Here is a 21,006-nt window from a genome sequence, read left to right as displayed (position 1 = left end):
AGAAACATGGTGTCTCTAGGACACATAGGAAAAAAAGTTTGGGATTTAATGCATGAGAGCTGAGACTAAAATTCTTTGATCTGCAAATATCACATATATGAGCCTCACAATTTTTTCTTGAAAACTTTAAGTAGGTCAACTTATTAACTGCTAGCACGGAGTTTGTATATTCACATTCGCTTTTTTGATGAACTGCAGCCCAGGATGGTGTGACAGCCCTGCATCACAAAAAAACTTGCCTTTGATTCAAGCAGAGAAATGAAGAAGCAGGAATTAATATCACCGTTTGGCTTCGTTACTGTAAGGGATCCAAAATCCTTTTTTTTTTTTTTAAACATATCATTAGTATATTTGGTTCCGAAGCAAGACCTCGCATGTAGTAAGTCGGAATGGGTTCACTCAAGGAAAGGCTTCCACCCCAACTGGCTATTTTCTCACATTTGCAGTCAAAATCCTGGCTCAGCTGTGAAAGATGGTCTGGCCGGAATAAATCTGACACCCCCCCTCCAAACCAGTGAAGTGTTTCGTATATAATAAAGTGCTCTGGAGGTAAAGGGTGGACGGACAAGAGGGATGAGTAGAGAGAAAGGGAATATGATTTTAAAATGGGAAAAACACTCATTCTCGATTTGATTCATTTAAGGAGGAGAAAACCACTAAACAAGGTCTTTCTCCATAATCCAAAGCTCATCACTTTTTTATTGCAGTGGATGACCAAACGGCCTTGGTAACCCCCCTCCCACCGCTGCCTCCTCGGAGAAACCGAAAACCCCACGTCTTCCCCAGTGTGCACCCAGAAGAGGAAAGCGAGACTGTGCATTTAGAGTGGAGGGCGGTACACAGGGCAAGGCAAGTTAGTGCCTCCTTCCCGGATCCCGTTTCCCAAGCCAGCCTGACTTGGCTAACGGTAAAGTGAACAGCGAATGGCAGAGAGACCGGGAGGCCAAATGTGGGGTCGCTTCTGACCAGAGTCCACCCGACAACAAAAGGCCTGGGTATCCGGATGGGGCGGCGGGGTGGGGACACCTGTCAAAGGACGGGACGAAGCCGCAGCCGGCGGGCGGCGCAGGGGCTCGGCGGACAGCACTGCGGCGGCGACGGCGAGCGAGGCGCGTTGGCTCGGCGTTCACGCACGGGGGAGAGCCGGCGGGGACCACGGGGCGCTGCCGGACACCCGCGCCTCCCCCGAGGGGGCTCGGGAAGGTGGACCCGCGCCCGGGCCGCTCCGGGGCTGGGGCGGAGCGGAGCAGGGCCCCCGCGGCCGCGAGGCCTCCCCGGGAGAGCTGAACCCCCCCGCCCCCCGGGCCTGCAGCTGCCGTCACCCCTCGGGGCCCCTAATAGTTACCCGGGACTGGAGCCGCGCGTGCCCTGCCGAACCGCTTCTTTCCAAAGCCTTTGTGGACGCGTTTGCCTGGCGCTCCTCACCCAACAAAAGGGAGGACAGAATCTGGGATCCTCCGCCTGCTGGTTATTTATTCTTGACCTGTTGTAACCTTCTGGCTGGCTGCCTTCTGTCCACACACCTAGGGTTTTCGCACATAGCTGCTAAAATTCATTTTCAGGCGCACTGGCTGAATGTAGTTCGCCGGAGCTCAGCGCTCTCCCGCGGTTTTCTTTCATCGGGAAGAACAAACACCGGTCCAACTTCTGACCCTGGCGGGGAGCAGCGGACTCCAAGGCCGCCCTCCCAGCGCCAGCTTGCTCTCTTCTTCCCCGCGTCTCGTCCGAGTCTGTGATAAAATCTTATTCACCGCATTTTAATAGTCTCCCCCACCCCAGCTCTCAGCCTACCCGTGGCACCACGACAGTGACCTCTGGCAGCAGCGCGGAGCGATGCCATTTTCACCGCCCGCTCCCGGTTGGCTTCTAGTCCAAAGGCAGCCTTGCGGGGCTCCCACAGTAGGACCTTCTTTATCAACCTGCTTTAGAACGACCGCCATTCTTTTGGGGGCCTCCGCACCACGCCCACCTCGTTTCTCAAAGCACGCGGTTCAAATTCTCCAATTCAACATTCCAGAACACTCCCTTCCCCCACAACTCTTGGAATCCTTGGTTACCCTATGTGTATATTGACTTATTGTTACTGTTTTCTCTGGGCTACTAGACTGGGAGCTTCTTGAGACCAGGGGCCTTACTTGAATGAATGCGAGTGTGATCCATCTGGTTAAAACAACAAAAACAGAAACAATTCTAATCTAGAGTCTCTTCACAGTATGCGCTAAATGTTCTGGGGTCAGCCTGTATGTATGTTTCTGAGGAGTAACTTTTTATCTTTCATCACACTCTCAAAGTGATCTGTGAGTCCCTCAGAGCTAAGAATTGCTGAGTCCCATCCATGAACTAACCCCAGCACCGATGTGAGGAGCTCCCCACTCCATCCCCTCTGTGCCATACATTTCTCTCTGCAATACCTGAAGGAGTCCTCTAGCCAGACCTTCTTTCAGTCCGTTCTTTTAAAATTCCTGGATCCATCGAAACAATTTGTGATCCCTTTCAACACTGTCCACACACCAGAATCACCAGTGAAGGGCTTTAAAAAAAAAAAGACAAATGCCTGTTTCTGAGTCAGAACCTGGGGGAGGAGGGGTAGGAGGGGAGAGGTGGGATCTGGGCATGGGTATTTTTACAAAGAGCCCCAGATGATTCTGACCTGTCCATGACTAAGTCACTGCCTTGCTTGGGAAAAGGGTTCCCAATTTATAGACTGTCCTTACTTTTCCCCTTCTCCATGGAAAGATTGAGAGCCCTTGCACTATGTTTAATTTATTCGAACATTTTCATTTTCACTTAGGGCCAGGCCCACTTTTGCTTAAGAAACCAACTTGAATTTGTGAGGATAGCAGGCTCAGCGCCATTTGTCAGCAGCCCTAAATCACTGCCACCTTCATCTCCAAAATGTCCATCCAAATAAACCCAAAGTGTGAAATAAACTGTATTCCTGACAGTGATATTGACAGCTAAAATATTATGTTCAAATACTGGCCATGAAGGAGCGCTGGTTGCCGTAAGCAGCTCTGTTACTGCCATGAGAGTTCTGGTGGAGCTTCAAGAGAACTGATCACAGACAAAACGTAAGTTTATCTATGCTTTTATCTTTCTTTTCTTGCTCTTGGAACCCCACCCATTAAAATATGTTCACTGTGTACTCAATATGACCTTCTATATTTTAAATCATGTATGGGTGTAAGATCGAAGTACTGTCCTAGAACCGGTTGTCTTTTTAAAAAATGTACATAAAGATTCATCCTGTATTCTTAAATGATTTGTTGACAGTGTTCCAAAACGCTTCAGGCTTTGAGGAAAGGGCTAAGTAGAGAACGAACAGGGTTTAAGGCCAACCACAGCCGTCGGGGGGGCAGGATGGAGATCAATACGTTGAGAAGTAATCACTCCCCAGGACCACGACGAGACACCATGATTTTGACACTGTGCGGCTCTACCCAGTCTGCTGACCAGCGTCCTGGGAACCGCACAGGTGTCTGTCCGTCTGAGTAGGGGCCATGGTTCTCCTGAAGTAAGAGACCTTGTTATCTAACGGAAACCACAGCAACGCATTTCGAATTATAAAGAAATTCTATATTTTGCTTGTTTCCTTTCTCTTACGCAGCCAATTCGTTGTTGTTTATGATTCAAATCACTTCCCTTGCTCAGTTGGAAAAACAGACGGGAAGCACGACTTATCAATAACACTCCTGGGATTCTGGGATCCTTGCTGTTGGTTGAGTTGCAGTATATCTTGTTGTAATAAAAATCTCTGTATCACAAAGTTATTGCCAACCCTTCTCCAACCACCAATAATTCAAGTAATCTCCGATAAACAACGAAACTATGCAGTTTGTTGAAATGGCATTTGATCTTTTCATTTTGATCTTTATACAGAATATATTTGGTAACAGGTTGTTAAAATGGGAGCTATTATTTTATTTCCATTTTGACAGACGACCCAGATCTAGCTGTCAGCCCCTCTCACCTTCCAAGCAAGGTGCAGGACCATGACGTGGGACTTGCAAAGGGGTGTTCCCTTAACATCCCACTTACCTGGAAGATGTGCAAAGGTTGAGGTGGAGGCTGGTGAGGCCGCTTGGATCAGAGAAGGGTTTCTGTAGAGGAACTGAAGGTGTTCTAAGAGACCCCTCCTATGCACTCCCCAGGGGCAGGTTCGAGGGAGCTTTTCTCTCACCTTAGGTCTGGTGAGAGGTACTTCAGGCAGACCTCTTGGAGAGCCTGGGATGCGTCCCCTGCAGTGTGGGGAATGCCATGGGCTGCTGTCTGCCTCATGCTTGAGAAATCTAAGGGGCCAGAGTTGGCAAAAGTGGCCTGAACACGGGGTAGAGACCACGGTAGGGGAAGTCATTTACTCCCACGGAAGACAAGTCTAAAGCGAGTGAGACAGACAGTGTGGGCTTGACTTTGATCCTACCCAAGAGGCTTGCCTGGAAAGGCAGACACCTTGGCAGTAAGAAGCCAGAGGTTTGCCTCCAGATGGCTGGGGCCCAGAGGAAGACTCTGAGGCAACCAGTCAGAGGCAAAATGACCTTGCTCGTGCCGAGGAAATGGGTGGCGAGAGATTCCTCAGCAGAGCGGTGGTGGGGAAGGCTGGCTTTGGCAAACCTATAGAACTGCCCATGAGAGAAGAGTCAGTTGGAAACATCTGCCATAGCCAGAGACGCTGTGCCCCCTCAAGCCCCCCAAAGCCTTTCTTCCTGCCTCCTTAGCTCTCTCTCTTCCCCGCGTCAACCCTAGAAGATGGGGCAGCCTCATGAATGAGAAGGAGGGGAGAAGCTGCAGGCTGGGAGAAACACAGAAGCAGCCTACTGTTACTCCCTTTTGCTACTGAAGCATAGAATTTTTTTTTTATTAAGACCCATTCATTACTGATCTAAGACTGTATTTTTGACTCAAAGTAACCAGAGGCCCTTTTGGTTATTTGAGAGTGACCCCAGGAGTCATAAGACCCACACATGAGCTCCTCCGAGGGGCAGGAAGGCAAGCAGCCCTGCAGAGCGGGTGCCCACAGGCACGATGGAGGGGAATAAGGCTGTTTTCTGATTATACCGTGAGTCCCGCTGCGCCAGCATAGCAGCCATACGTTCAGATACAGTGCATTCCACCCTCCCCTTATACCTTAAAACTTCTGAGGTTGTCTCATGTTGGCATCTTCCTTGAATTACAGATGAGTGATATGTGTCAAGCAATCCCTTCACGTGCATATAAATTATAACCGAAGCTTACCAACCAGAAAGTTAGGAGTGAAGATACTGGATTAAAACTCCCAAGTGAATCTAAATTTGTTGGTTTAAACTTCAGTTATGTAGCGGGCTGCCGCATTTTCCTCATCTCTAAAGTTAGGATTAGATAAAAGATATCTCTCAGTCAGAAAATGCTATGTTTTGGAAGGCTACAGCCACATACAGTGTGTCCGAGATCAAGGACATATTAATTTTTCAGAGTCTGCTTCCCCCCGCCAGCCTCCCTCGGACCAGCAGCTCTGCAGTGCTCTGGAGTGCTAAAGGAGGAAGATTTCCGACATGTCGACGAACACCAGGGGTGCCTTCCTGTAGAGGCTGACATGTGGCTGAGGTTGATATGATCACCTTGGTGACGGTTTCCATATTATGTACTTGGCAACTGTGATGTGGGAATCCCCAAACTCTTCTCTGTATTCTCTTGAGTGCTAGGTATCATCATCTCGTTCTCTTCCTCCAGTGGGAGAGCAGAGTTGCAAAGAGGTCTGTGACTGGAGCTCAGAGGGAAAACCTTGAATGAACACCAGATTCTGTATTTTGAAATTCACTGCGACCCCATTTCCCCTATTTGAACTAAGAGACTGTTGTTTGCTGCAAGAGCATAAGCCAGAAATTGTGACCAGTTTTGATTTCAATCAATCCCGTCTCCTTTAGACCTTTTGCCAACATGCATTAAGTTTATGGAAGCCATCCATTATTTATCTGATAAAAAAATACTTTCTAAATCAGAGAGCTAAAGATTAATCAGAGAGCTAAAGATTAATCATTTTATAGCATGATATTCTTTTGTTACAAATGACTGTTTTTGAGGAATTTAGATCACTCTTTTTAAAAAAATATTTATTTATTCATTTTAGAGAGAGAGTGCTCAAGCAAGTGCAAGCAGGGAGAGGCATGAGGGGGGAGGGAGAGAATTTCAAGCAGATTCCCTAGATAGCATGGAGCCTGACTTGGGGCTCGATCCCACGACCCTGAGATCATGACCTGAGGCCAAATCAGAGTCAGACCCCCAAATGACTGAGCCACCCAGGTGCCCCAGTATTTAGATCATTCTCATTCAGTCTTCTAAAGTTCTAGCCAAGAGACGTTGCTTCAAAACCTACAGTTTTGTTGCCCCACTCTGCTGCCTGTCCCTCGGCTGCCCTGACCCGGCCTCTATCCCTAGACCTCGCCATGACCAGCAACTAGGGTTAACTTGGAAGAGAGTTGGGGGCCTACTGGCTCCTGCTTCAGTGCACAATATGCATTGGTTGCTAACTATTTTAATTATCACCCCAGGATGGGGGCTCGATTTCTCTTCAGGAAAAAAACAAAAACAAAAAAACCACCTTTTTATTTTTTATAATTCTCTCTCGTTTTCTCCCCACTCTTAGAATATGAAATTCCTCGTTCTATTTCCAAGCGTAACTCGGTGTACCAGTTGTTATTCTTATTTCTGTCCTCTCCCAAGACTCTCTCTTACAGGTGTCTAAACTTTCCCTCTCAAATGTCTATAAACATGGGCATATTTCCTCCATCCTAAAAACGCCTTCCATAGAAGCTGCTTTCTCAGTCAAGTTCCTATTTCATTACTTCCCTTCCCCTCAATAAGAAGTTTCTCAAAAGCATAGTGTTCTCTCACTACTTCCTCTTTAGTCTGGTTTTTGGTTAACTTTCAGCCCCCAGAAATCTGGATTCTGCACCCACTCTTGAAAATGCTCCCTAATAGATCCACAGGGAATGATCTTCCAGGTACCCAGCTCCACTAACTGCTATGTGGCTCTTGCTTCACTACCCTGTGCATTTTTTTTAATGATTTTTTTTTTATTATATTATGTTAGTCACCATACAGTACATCCCCGGATTCCAATGCAAAGTTCGATGCTTCATTAGTTGCGTATAACACCCAGTGCACCATGCAATACGTGCCCTCCTGACGACCCATCACCAGTCTATCCCATTCCCCACCCCCCTCCCCTCTGAAGTCTTCAGTTTGTTTCTCATAGTTCCTTCTCGTCATTCTGATGAGGAGAGATTGCGGGGTTGTCCAGAGCCCAAATTATTGACTGGGACCCAGGCCGTGCACCCTTGTTTTATAGAGATCTTAGGGATGTGGGCTTCTTCTTTAAAGATTTTATTTATTTATTTGAGAGAGAGAGAGAGAGACAGTCAGCAAAAAAGGAAACCCAACAGGGGAGTGAGAGAGGAAGAAGCAGGCTCCCAGCTGAGAAGCCCAATGAGGGACTCCTTTCCGGAACGCTGTGATCACTCCCTAATCCGAAGACAGGCGCTTAATGACTGTGCCACTCAGGCGCTCCGGGTTGTGGGCTTCTTGATTTTTCAGACTGCCTTCTGGGGGAGGGGCCTGCCCTGCCGGTATTCAGGAAACCCTGTTTGGGTAGAGTCTCCGTGTCCCCTGCGAGGGGGGATGGGGATGGGCACCCTGTGAGCAGGTATTTCCGGGCTTTTGTTCTCTGGCGGCTTTCCCTGGCGGTCTGCTGTGCCTCTTCTGAGAGTCAGAGCAGCAGCGGCCGAAATTCAGCCTCTGTCTCAGAACAGAGGGATCGTGGACCGTTCTCCACTGATGTTCTGGCCACTTTAACTCTGTTTCTGTTGGTGCTGCTCAACCCTGCAGTGTCCTGGGCTGTGCACCCCACACCCGGTGTCCCAGCCCTCACTTCCAGGGCTGGCGCGTCTGTGTCCTTTGTTTTTTAACCCTGCCAGCCACCAGTCGCCAGCCGCCCCACGTGCGCTCCCGGAGCTCCCGGTCTCAGTCTGCTTTCTCGCAGGTGCTGTCCGCGAGTCTGCCTGCTCCCCCGTGCAGGTGGCCCGCCAGCTGCCAGCCACCCCGCGCACACTCCCGGAGCTCCCGGTCTCAGTCTGGATCCAGTGAGCACACCGGAGTTCCGGAGCTCCGTGAGATGCTTGGTGGCGCGCACTCCTGGTCACGGTCTCAGTCTGCTGTTTGGAGGGTGCGGGTCCGCGGTCTGCCCGCTCCCCTGTGCAGGTGGCCCGCCAGCCGCCAGCTGCCCCGTGTGCGCTCCTGGAGCTCCCGGTCTCAGTCTGGACCCAGTGAGCACACTGGAGTTCCAGAGTTCCGTGAGATGCTTGGTAGCGCGCCCCCGGCTCACAGTCTCAGTCTGCTGTCTCAAGGGTGTGGGTCCGCGGTCCGTCCGCTCCCCCGTGCCGGTGGCTACCGTTTCCCAGGGCCCTGACATGGCGGCTCCCTCCCCCTTCTGTTTATCTTCTGATATCTGTGCGCGGTTTCACGGCTCCCCGCTTCGTACCTCAGTACTCAGCGCTGGAGGTGTTCATTTGTAGAGATCCAGATGTATCTTCCTGTGTCTCAGGCTGATTCCGTGGATGTTCCTGCTGGTCTGGTACCTATCCAGCTCAACTCAGGGGACCGGCTGAAAAAGGGGTCCCCTACTCCTCCGCCATCTTAACTCCTCTCTACCTTGTGCATTTTGAAACTGGCCAGTCCTTCCCTTCCTGGCAGGTCTCAATCCCCTGGATTTCCTTCTTCCTCTCTGACTATTTCCTCACATATTCCTTCACAGGAATGCCAGTATGGGAATGTGGTCATCAATATCCTGCCCTTGGTCTTCTCTCTGCTAACACTGTGGTCTCTCCCTCTGTAGAATGTTACCTCTGTCCAGATGACTCCCCAAAGCACTCATCTATCATGGGCCTCTATCTGATGAGCCAGCCAACACCTCCAGTTCAAAGCCAAAGTCTAGGACCATCTCTTTATTTACAGACCAGCCTGGAATCTTGAATTAGCAACAACTCCTTTTCTCTTCCAGTGATCTCATCTTTACCTGGTAACTAAGCCTATTTCTTGCTCTACTTACACAAAGTCTTAGGAATCTGTCTCCTTTTCATTTGTATTGCTTTTGGGCAAGCCCTCATCACCTTCAGCAAGCCTGATTGCCTTATTTCTTCTTTCTGCCTCCACTCTTTCCCCTCTTCCAATTTCCTTTCTTGTTTATTTTCTTCCTTTATTTCACTTTTTTTTGGATACATGGTCCTATATGCCTAATTAAAAAGTGAAAAAAGATCCATTTTTGTATAAAGTAAAAGTTAATAGTCTCCCATTATCTTCACCCCCTTCCTTCCTACCTCCCAATGTTAATAGCCCAGTATATATCCTTTGGAAATTTATTCATGCTTGTACAAACATATATTCACTTTTTTAACAGGAAGATGGAGTCATAATATATATTACTTTAGAACTCCCTTCTCTTGAAAGTGTATCATGGTTGTCTCTCCAAGTCAATAGATACAAAGCTAACTTAATTTTAAAAAAAATCACAGCTTTATTGAGATGTCATTCACATACCATACAATTCATTCACTTAAAGAGTACAATTCAATGATTTTTGGTATGTTCACAGAGTTATACAACCATTATCATAATCAAATGTAGAATGTTAACATCACTTCAAAGAGAAACCTCATATCCATTATCAGTCATTCCCTACTTTCCCCCACACCTCTCCCAGCCCCTTACCACTACTGATCTACTTTGTTTCCATGGATTTGTCCATTCTAGATATTTCATATAAATGGAATCATACAAAATGTGGCATTTGGTGTCTGAATTCTTTCACTTAGCATGTTTTCAAATTCATCCAAGTAGCATCTACCAGTACTTAGTTCCTCTTTTTAGCCAAATACTATTCCATCGAATAGATATACCATATTTATTTATCCCTTCATCTGTGGATAGACATTTGGGTTGTTTCTACCTTTTGACTATTATGAATGAATAATGCTGCTATGAACATTCGTGTATAAGTTTTTTAATGTAGATACATTTTTAAATTTCTCTTGGGGATACACCTAGGGGTGAAATTTTGGGTCATGGTAACTATATTTAACCTTTTGAGGAGCTTCCAGACTATTTTTCAAAGTGACTGTACCATTTTACATTACTAGCTGTGATTCGGAAGAGTCTCCATTTCTTTGCATCTCTCCCAATGATTGTTATTGTGTTTATTTTAGAAAGTGGTTTTAAAATTATAGTCACCTTAATGTCTAATTGCCCTGATTGGACCTACAGTGGAAACTGAATAGAAGTGGCAAGAGCAGACATCCTTATCATGCTCCAATCTTAGGGGGAAAGCATTCAGTCTTTTACCATTGAACATGATGTTGGCTCTCCGTTTTGTAGGTGGCTGTTATCAGGTTGAGAACATTGCCTTCTATTTCTAGTTTGTTGAGTGCTTTTGTCATGAAGGGGTGTTGGATTTAGTTCAATCTTCTCTGTCTATTGAGAAAATCATAATTTTTGTCCCTTATTCTATTAATATGATACATTATATTAATTGAGTTTTTTGGTGTTAAACCTTGCATTGTTGGAAGAAATCCCCCTTGGTCATGATGTATAATACTTTGAATATGTTGCTGGATTCAGTTTGCTAGGATGTTGTCAAAGATTTTGGTATATATTCATAGCAGATATTGGTCTGTAGTTATCTTTTCTTGTGATGTCTTTCCTTGTGATGTCTGGTTTTGGTATCAGGGTAATACTGGTGTCAAAAACTGAGATTTTTTTAACAGTTTATGAAATATTAGTAAGTATTTCATAATTTGGATGTATCACAATTTATTTAACACATACAAAGCCCTATTTATAAATACTTAGTTTCTTTCTATTTTTTTTGCCATTATTAACAATATGTTGGGGGCCTGTCTGGCTCAGTCCGAAGACCATGGGACTCTTAATCTCAGGATTGTGAGTTCGAGCCCCACATTGGATATAGACATTACTTAAACAAATAAACAAAAAAACCCCCCAAATAATGTGTTGGATATATATGCTTATATACTTATGTTTTTATTTCTGAAAGAAAATCCTAAATGTGAGATTTCTGATTCAAAATGTCTATATATTTTAGTTTTTATAGATATTTCCAGGTATCTTTCCAAAAAGATTATAATAATTTGGACCACTGCCATCAATGTATGAGAATAACAGCTTCTCTACACTCCACTGATACTGAATGTTATCACTGATTTTAAATTTATTTATTTCTTTTAAAGATTTTATTTATTCGACACAGAGAGCACAAGCAGGGGGAGCAGGAGAGGGAGAAGCAGGCTCTCTGCTGAGTAGGGAGCCCAATGGGGGCTTGATTCCAGGACCCTGGGATCATGACCTGAGCTGAAGGCAGATGCTTAACCAACTGAGCCACCCAGGCACCCCTTAAATATTTTTTTAAAATTTATGCATTCATTTGAGAGAGAGAGAGAGAGAGAGAGAGAGAGAAAGTATGAGTGGGAGGGGCAGAGGGAGAGGGAGAGAGAGCCCCAAGCAGACTCTGCGCTGAGCATGGAGCCTGACACAGGGCTTCATTCCACGACCTGAGCTGAAACCAAAAGTTGGACGTTCAACTGACTGCTTCACCCAGGCGCCCGAGTTTTTAAAGTTGCCAATTTGATGCTTTCTTTTCGTTCTCCTCACTTCTATTTTTCTATCACATAATTTTTTTTAAGATTTACTTATTTGAGAGAGAGGGAGTGGGGGGAGGAGCAGCAGGGGAGGGAGAGGGACAAGCACATTCCAGGCTGAGTGCAGAGCCCAACACAGCGCTGGATCTCAGGGCCCATGAGGTCATGACCTGAGCTGAGACCAAGAGTCAGGAGCTTAACCGACAGAGCCATGCAGGCTCTCCAGTCTATTACATGATCTTTAAGAAGTCTTCATATATTAGGGATAATGATCCCATTTCTATTATAGGTCTAACATTTTTTTCCTGTTTATCACTTTTTTGACTTTGGTTTTGGCATTTTTGATATAAAAATATTTTTAATCTTTTTGAAGTCAAATATTTCTCTCCTTTCCTTCCTAAGGTCAAAGAGAAATATTCGACCCTAAAAAAAAAAAAATTCCTTCCTTTCCTTCCTTACTTTCCTTCTTTCTTCTTCTTATAGCTTCTTATAGTTCATAGGTTGCCAGTCTTACTGGGGAAGATCTCCTCCCATCCAAATTTATACAGACATTTTCCCAGTTTTCCTTTAATGTTTTTATTGTTTTATTTGTCTTTTAATTCTCTGATACATTTGAAATTTTTTATTTATGTTGCAAAGTAAGGGTCAAACTTTGTTTCCTTCCAGTTTGATAATTATGACAGTACTTTTAATTAAATAAACCATCATCAAATTGCCACATTTGTCATAGACTAATTTTAATGTCAACTTGGTTTTATTTCTGGATTCTTTGTGTCAACATCCTTCCATTTTGATAATTTTAATAACTTAGGGCAAATTGTCCCTTGCCATTCTTTTTCACAAATTTCTTCCCTATCCTTAGACAACTATTTTGTTATTTTCCCATGAACATCATTGGTTGCCTTCTCAGCTTCCCAAATCCCCTTTCCTACTGGGTAGTTGCTATGCAGTTTGGGTGGACTGATCCACTCTTGGCCATGGGGTGGCCTCCATTGGCCTGAGCCAATCAGTTTAATCCTATTTCTCTGGCTCTGGCTCAAGGATTTGTTCATGGAGGGTGAGACCTAAATTGGTCTAATCAGAATGAAACTTTGGATTTTTCATTAAAGGTTGAGAGAAATAAAAAATAGCCTGGGTGGCAGCAATCTTGCAACTAAGAGAGAAGCCAGTCTGAGGATGATGTCAACATACCCACCAAATTCCCTGTCTTCAGTTCATTGGAGTCAGGTTTTCTGTTACTTGCAATGGAAAGCCCCCTAACTGACACACATGTGGGCTTTTCAAAAATTATCCTTCTAAAAACTAATATGAAAATGATCTTTCCTTGTCCCCAAACCCTTCCATTTCTCCACTGGATACAAAACTAGATTACAGCCATTTAGCATGGCCTTTGGGGCTTGCTCCAGTCTGATTCCTGCTCCCCAGCCTTATTTCCCGTTACATTGCTCCTCCCCACAACCCACCACCTAAGTCCACCTCAAATCCCTATGCTTTTACTGGTATTCTTGCATGTTCAGCCTTATATGAAAGGTGTGTACAGATTTTGACATACAATTCCCCAAGCATGTGTCAAATGCCTACTCCTATGGGAATGGCCTATGCAAAGTGCTGGGGACAGAAGCATGAGTGAGGGACAAATGTTACCTTAAAGGACATTTAAGGTGTGGTGGGGGAGTCAGTCTCATAACCAGAGGGCTTCAACATGATGTGATGAATGTTCTTATAGTCAGCTGTACAATGCCTCGTATATGGTAATGATGAATCAGTATTTGTTAAACAAAATAGGATTTAAGCCCACATTAACAGAAACATGGATTCTAGATCCTTATAGTAGTGTATATGCAAAGATAAATTAGTGCATTTGAAGGAACAAATAAACTTATGAAATGAGTAAGAACTTCTAACTAGTCGTTTACGAGTCTTTATGATGTCTTTGGTTTTGGTATCAAGGTAATACTGGCCTCAAAAAAGATGAGTTGAGCTAAGTTATTATTATTATTTTAAAGATTTTATTTATTTATTTGAGAGAGAGAGAGCACAAGTGGGGGGAGCAGCAGAGGGAGAGGGAGAAGCAGGCTCCTCGCCGAGCAGGGAGACCAATGTGGGGCTGGATCCCAAGACCCTGGGACCATGAACTGAGCCTAAGGCAGATGCTTAACTGGCTGAGCCACCCAGGTGCCCCTTGCTAAGTTATTTTATTTATTTATTTATTTATTTATTTATTTATTTATTTATTTATTTATTTGACAGAGATAGAGACAGCCAGCGAGAGAGGGAACACAAGCAGGGGGAGTAGGAGAGGAAGAAGCAGGCTCATAGCGGAGGAGCCTGATGTGGGGCTTGATCCCATAACGCCGGGATCACGACCTGAGCCGAAGGCAGACGCTTAACGACTGCGCTACCCAGGTGCCCCTGCTAAGTTATTTTTTAACAACTTTATAACATTCCATGATTTCCGGTACAAGTTCCCCTGCTCCACACACGCTGCGGGACTGGGGCAGCCCCGGGGCTGCTGAAGATGAAATGAGATGAGTAGAACCAAGTGAGCCTAGAAAGAAGTGAGCTTTGGACATAAACACTCAGAATAGAGCTTGGGCCAGTGAAAAGAGGGCTTCTGCTTGGTTCATCTTAATACCTCAGTCTTAGATACCCCAGTATCTCTCCACAGTTCCTGACACATAGAGTAGGCGCTCAGTTATTGCTCACTGAGTTGTAAAACACTCCCATCTTCCCCCCTTTAATAAGCTGGGACTGCCCCATTGCTAACAAAGCCCTGTCTTACCTCCAGGCTAATCATCACCTTCTCCCTCATCTCTTCCTGACCTTTTTCTCCTTAAAGGCTGCCTCCTCGGTCATTTGAAGCACAGTGACCTGTGAAAGAAGGTGAGGAGGACCTATTAGCACAGGGTCTGATCCACCCTCGAATTCCAAGCTGTCTTGGGGCCTGTCTCCTAGGACAAAATTAATAACAAATCACCAACTGTTATTTCTGAGCAGGTCCCTGAGAACCAGCCCTGCAGTCTCAGACCGCAGACCCCACTGCGTGAGTCTGCCCAGTCTTTATATGCGGCTTGGCACTGCATAGACACACTTAATTATCTCCCACACCTTTTGCTCCTTCAAATCCACTAATTGAAAGCTAAGCATCCAATACTACCGCCTGGTGATCTCAGCCCCTGGCCTCTGCAGATCCTATCTCCACCATGCCAGCTGCCCAATCTCCCCCTGGACAGTACCTTCAAACCCTCAGAGCTCTGAGCCCCTAGGAGGCAGGCTGGCCAGATTCTCCCTGTCTCCCCACCTTCTTCACCCTCCAGGGTGGTGCTGGCTGGACCTCTCCTTGGCTGCCCTTTGTTAACAGTTTCTGTCACTCCAGATACAGTATTTGAAAGTAACAGAACTCTCCTTGTTTTAAAGCATGTTGTGCTGGCTCGGTCTGCTCTCCCCCCAATTGTGAGTTAGTGAGACCAAGTTTAAGTTTAGGATTCACAAGCACAACTTTGCAAAAGGCCATCTTGCATTATAAATAGGCATGACAGGCCCCCAAGTGCTGGGTGAGAAGGAGGCCCCTGTGGGAGTCAAGTTGAGTCAATTCAATTAAACCACCCAGCAACCTCCTGTCAGGAAACATACATATCAGGGAACAGTGCAAGTCAGTACTTATGCCATCAGCTGGTCGTGTCACCTTGGGCTAGCCAAATTCTCTGGGTCTCGGCTGTAAATTAAAGTCCTGGATCTTAGATGATCTAGCTCTCACAGACTATGATTTTTGATGTAGGGTTACACATGCAGTATGGAAGGCATTGTGGGATCCCCTGTCCTTCCCCATTAATAGATTTACACAGATGAAACCTGATTTTAAAATCACATCAAGAGCAGTGTTGGTTAATTAATTAAAGCTTCTAACACTAAAAGGGGAGGGAGCATCAGAGGTTGCCAAACAGCCATCAACGTCCTTGTTGGCTGGCTTGGGCCTTGGTTTAGCTGCAAGGGGTTGGGCCGCTCTGGCCTTCCTCCCAACCATTGCCATCCCGTGGAGCTATGTCCAAACCATCCTTGCAGGAGTTGAGGGAGCCTCCTGGCTCCTCCCCATTCTAAAAGTCTGCAGACTAGAGCAATGGAACAGATTTCTTATTCTATAACGGCAGCTCTACCTATCTTTCTGTTGTACATATATGCACGTGTCTGCTTAATACTTGAAGGAAAATATTAATTAATACCATTTCCCCCCTTATCTTATGGAATTCTTGCTCCTTTGCCCCATCTAAGACAATTGTTTCTTTTGGGCTCTATCTCACCACCTTGTTTCCTTCGCTACACTTATCACAATCTGTAATGATCTTGTTTACTTATTTATTAACTGATTTATTGTTTGTTTCTCCCATCCAAATCTAAGCTCAGCAAGGTCACGAAGCACTCTATCTTGTTCAGAGTTTTAGCCAAGTGTCTAGCTCACTGCCTGGCATGTATTAATTATTCAATAAATATTTGTGGAATACGAGACATGCCAAGACAATACATTTTCATGTAACCGCACACGTATGTAAGAAAATCACTCATGAGTGCTTACTACATGCTGGGCATTGTTCTAGGCATTTTATATGGGTTAACTCATTTAGTGCTCACGTGACTGTATGAAGTGGGTGTCATCATCATCCCCAGTTTACAGGGAAGTAATCAGAGGTACAAAGTAGATAATGAACTCACCTAAGGTCACATAGTGAACTGGGTGGCGCTGGAACTGAATCCCAGCAACCTCTCTCCAGAGTCTGTAAAAACTCTGAACAAATAATAACGTATTTAGCACATTTTGAGTCTCCTGGTGTGGGAGATGCTCTTGGCCGCTCACCCAATATGTATCTCAGCCTTCCCCACCTTTTTCTTGACAACAGAACCTCTGTGGTTCTGAAAGGCCATGTGGCCCACCCAGCACTAAGCCAACCTTGATAACTCCATGCCCATTTGCTGTTTATTCACATCCTCAGCCTTTTTTGCATATAGGGGGCATGTGCCCTGGTTCTGACCAATGAGAGACCAGGAGTCCATTAAGGGACCTCCTCTTCAAGGGAGACCAGCAGGAGCTAAGAACTCACTGATGCCATTTTTCTTCTTACTGTGTGTGTGGTGTTGCCCAGGCTGACTTGGGATCATGAAAGGGTGAACGTGAGGACAAAATGCCAACGTGCTCAGGATGTTAAACTAAAAACAGAGTAAAAACACAAGTCTGATGACATTGTGGAGCTGCTGAACCAAGCTGGGAACCACCTTCTTTCAGACTTCTTATTATAAGAGGTAATCAAATATCTGTATGTAACTGTTGTTTTTTTAAACAGCTTTATTGAGGTACAGTTTAATTTAGGCACCATAAAATGCACCCGTGTTAAGCATACACTTTTAGTAAATTTACAGAGTTATGTAATCGCCACTACAATCCAGTTTTAGAACATTTCCATCACCCTGTAAAGATTCCTTGTACCACTTCGCAGCCAGTCCCCATTCTTACGACTCTAGGTAACCACTAATTTGCTTTCTGTCTCTATAGGTTTGTCTTTTCTGGACATTTCATAAACACTTTTTTTTTCTTTTAGCTAAAAGTATTCCTAATTGCTATTCATAGTACATGGTTATGCAACTGGTAATGGAACCCACACTCAGGTGACAGCAAAATGAAGGAAACAGGATGGACAGCAATACGGTGTAAGGGAAAGAGCTCTTAAGACCAGGAGACCACATTCTGGTGTCAGCTCTTTTCCTAACCAGCTGTGTACCTTTGGTAAGCTTTTTACACTTCCCTGAGCTGATTTTTCTCAATCATGAAATGGGAAAATCGAGGTGAATGGCTTTTAAGTTCCCTCTGGATCTCAGATTCTAAGCTATTTTCTTAAGAAATAAAGGCAGTGTTTGAGTTTGTTCATTAAAAAAACCTCTGTTTCATTCAACAAAGCCAGTGAAGACAATCCGATTCTTCTATACATCTAAACAGTCATGTTAAGGTAGATAATTCTACTACATGGGGGAACTGAGGATGCTATGAAATATCTATCAAAGAAAGGGATCTGTATTGGGCAAGAAGCTTGTTTGCAAAAGGAAATGAATGAGTTGTTGCAAAAGGGTCATGTTTGTTTGGACCTCTTGTCAGGAACAAGGGTGAAGGATGCTTAGAACATGTTCTATGTATGGCACATACGAATGCCTAGGTATTTACATTTTTTTTTTTTTGCAAAAGGGATGCTATGAATTAGAGTGTGTTATCTCATGATTATAGAGAAATAGGATCATATTTATCCTTGAAAGTGTATATATTATTGTCAATTTTTTTAAAGAAGCTCTACACCCAATGTGGGACTTGAACTGACAAGAAGTCTAAACAAACATGATTCTCTTGTCAAGATCAAGAGTCACATGCTCTACCAACTGAGCCAGCCTGTCACCCCTGTTATTGTCAATTTTTTAAAGGTGTGATAATGTTATTGTGGTTGCAGATTTTTTTTTTTAAAAAGGGTCCTCTAGGGGTGATGGTACTATTCTGTGTCCTGACTGTAATGATGGTTACATGAATCTATCTGTGTGTTAAATTTACGGAACTATCCACACTGCAAAGGGGAAGTTTTACTGTATGTAAATTCAAAGATTAAAGTCAAAAGAGTCCTTGCCTTTTAGAGATGCATGTTGAAATATTCATGGGTGAAATGATACAAAGTCTAGTATTTGCTTCAAATAATATGGGAGGGAGGGAAATGGCAGGGTATAGATGAAACAAGATTGGCCATGAGTTGATAATTGTTGAAACTGGGTTCATTATACCCTCCAGGGGTTGATTATGCTCTCTTCTCTCTTTCTGTATATGTTCAAAGGTTTTCATCATAAAAAGTGAAAAATAAAAAGCATTGGTGGGCAAGAATAAAGTTTCTTCCTGCTTGCACGCTTAAAAGAAGCTTATTTCTGATTTCCGGACTGACGGCTCTCTCAAAGGGAAGGAGTTGTCTACATAGGTGAAGTGACAGGAAAAATGTATCATCTTTCTATATAATTTATGCACATCTCATGATATGAGAAAAGACTTTTTAATGCATATGATCCAGCTGAGCTGATTACATTTTAAAAGTTATCCTTATATCAAATCAGAAACTAGCAGCTACCGTCTATTGAGCACCTGCTTATGGTGGTCAGCACAATAATCCTTCAAATAAAATATCTTCAATCTTTACCCCTCTCGCAGAAGATATTACTCCCATTTTACAAGGGAGAAAACCAAGGCTTAGAGAGGACAGGCTACATATCTAGCATAGTGCAGTCGGACTAAAAATCCAGATCTAATTCCAGAGACGGCCTCTTACCCAGGGGACAGTAGGACTTCTTCTGAGCGGGATGGCTTTTTTGGGTTCCATGCCACTTCTGTCTGCTTTTCTTTTAGCATCTAGCACCTGTAACCTTCTTCAGAGGACTCCCGAGGGCTACTGGTCAGCTTTGCACCAGCCCAGAGAGCCGAAAGTGCACAGAGATTACACCCCCACAAACTGGCACAAAGCCAGTGATTCACTGCCCAGGGGTACCAACGTTGAAGTCCCTTGCTCTGATGGAGACAAACTCTGAGGTGTAATGAATGCTCCGGAGCTCCCTGGGGACCAAGCAGAAGCAGAACTGGCACTTGAGATTGCACCCTCGCTCGGTGCCTCCCATTTCCCTGTCCTGCTGCCCCTAGTCCCTCACTGGCTTCCCCTGGGAGTATTTGCTCAATAAGTCACTTGCTCATGAACCCCTGTCTCAGGGATGGCTTCTTGGGAGCCCAGCCAAAGACAACTGCTTTTATCTATTTAGATGCAGTTTCATTGCTAATAATTCCTTAGCTAGGAAGCATTTAGGGGAATGTTTATATGTTTGCACATAGGTGAAGTCATAGATACTTAAATATTTATGTATGCAATTACGGCAGTAACAGGAAATGGAGATGTCAAAGAAGCAGGGACAGGTATTACTTCTATAAAGATCACACTGCCCTATAATAAGAATCTAAGGAATGTGTTCTCCTCCACCACAGTGCCCACGCGAGTACTCTCGTAACAGCTGTGTGAGAAGGGGCTTCCAAATGATGATCCAGATACCATCTGATGAACCAACATTGCTTTTACCCATAAAGGTTAAGTGGGATGGGTGTTGGGATGAGTGTTGGAAAGAGTCCGATAGTGTGGGTTGAAGAGGAAAGAGAGAATATTTTGAAAAGACTTAAAACTGGGTCCTAAAGGCTTTAAGAACAACACAAGACTTTCCTGTAAGCCCCTTGCTGGAAAGCAGGCATTGCTTACAGGGAACAGAGCCTAACTTGGTGCATCCCCAGGGAGAAGAGGATTTTAGTCTGGAAGGGATTCTCCTAGCCACGGTGTTGTGGAGCCACAGGAGACGTGGCTCCATATCCAAATTGGGGGAATTAGTAGTCTGGCTCCACGACTTTCCAGTTGTGTGAGGCTGGCAAGTGACTTCACGTCTTGGAGCTTCTATTTCCTGTTCTGTAAAATGGAACAACAAGAACAGCCAGCCCATATTGTTGTCGCGGGAATTGTAGTGGATCCATAAACCATTGGAACATGATACAAATTCAATAAATGATAATTATTACTCTTAGGGGAGCTGCAAATATTCTTCTTGGATTGTCTTTAGGACTGACATGAGGCTGGAGAGATTGCAAGGCATGCTCATGCACTGTTAGGGGCACCTTCTTTGGAAAGGAATATGGTAAAGGGCACCTGGGTGGCTCAGTCAGTTAAGCGTCTGCCTTCCGCTCAGGTCATGATCCCAGGGTCCTGGGAGTGAGCCCTCCGTCCGGCTCCACACTCTGCAAGGAGTTTGCTCTCCCTCTGCCGTTCTCCCCTTGCTCAGCCCCCCCCCAATAAATAAATGAAGCCGTTCAAAGAAAGAAATATGGCAAATCACACTCCCCTAGACAAAGTCAGTCAGGGCTTCGATGGCAGTATGTTCTTCTCTATGATATATTACTTTTCCATGGGATAGTCTGATTTTCTGTTACTATGTCTCTCTCCATCACCAGAAAGAGAACTCTTTTTGAGAGCCATGGAAAATAGTTAAGATGAATTGTTAAGTGAAAAAGAAAAAAAATTACCTAAACGATCACTGTTACCCTGTAAAAGTTACATAGATGGATACAAATAAGCCCTAGGAAGTGAGTTGGATGTATGAAAACGGGCTACTTTATCGCAGTGATGACCTTACGGATAATTTTTTGGAAAAATTTAGCTTTCCATTAGTATTGTTACAATATTGTGTGTGTGTGTGTGAAGTTAAACAATATTTTTATAAAAGGGAGTGGTGG

The 21,006-nt window shown here is 44.6% G+C and overlaps 1 protein-coding gene across 1 annotated transcript in view; it reads right to left on the bottom strand.

Annotated features, from left to right (window-relative positions):
- The window catches only part of TMEM150C (transmembrane protein 150C), a 72,029-nt gene extending 70,112 nt beyond the window's left edge, over nt 1-1,917 (bottom strand). Inside the window, exon 1 of the mRNA XM_002912473.4 lies at nt 1,346-1,917. The gene's annotated coding sequence lies outside the window, so the exon portion shown is untranslated. The remainder of the gene's footprint in view (nt 1-1,345) is intronic.
- Nucleotides 1,918-21,006: the final 19,089 nt, after the last annotated feature.

Source organism: Ailuropoda melanoleuca, chromosome 11 (genome assembly GCF_002007445.2).
Source record: "Ailuropoda melanoleuca isolate Jingjing chromosome 11, ASM200744v2, whole genome shotgun sequence".
Taxonomy (NCBI): Eukaryota; Metazoa; Chordata; class Mammalia; order Carnivora; family Ursidae; genus Ailuropoda; species Ailuropoda melanoleuca.
The sequence above is the reverse complement of the archived record's forward strand: the minus strand, read 5'-3'. Positions and strand labels throughout refer to the sequence as shown.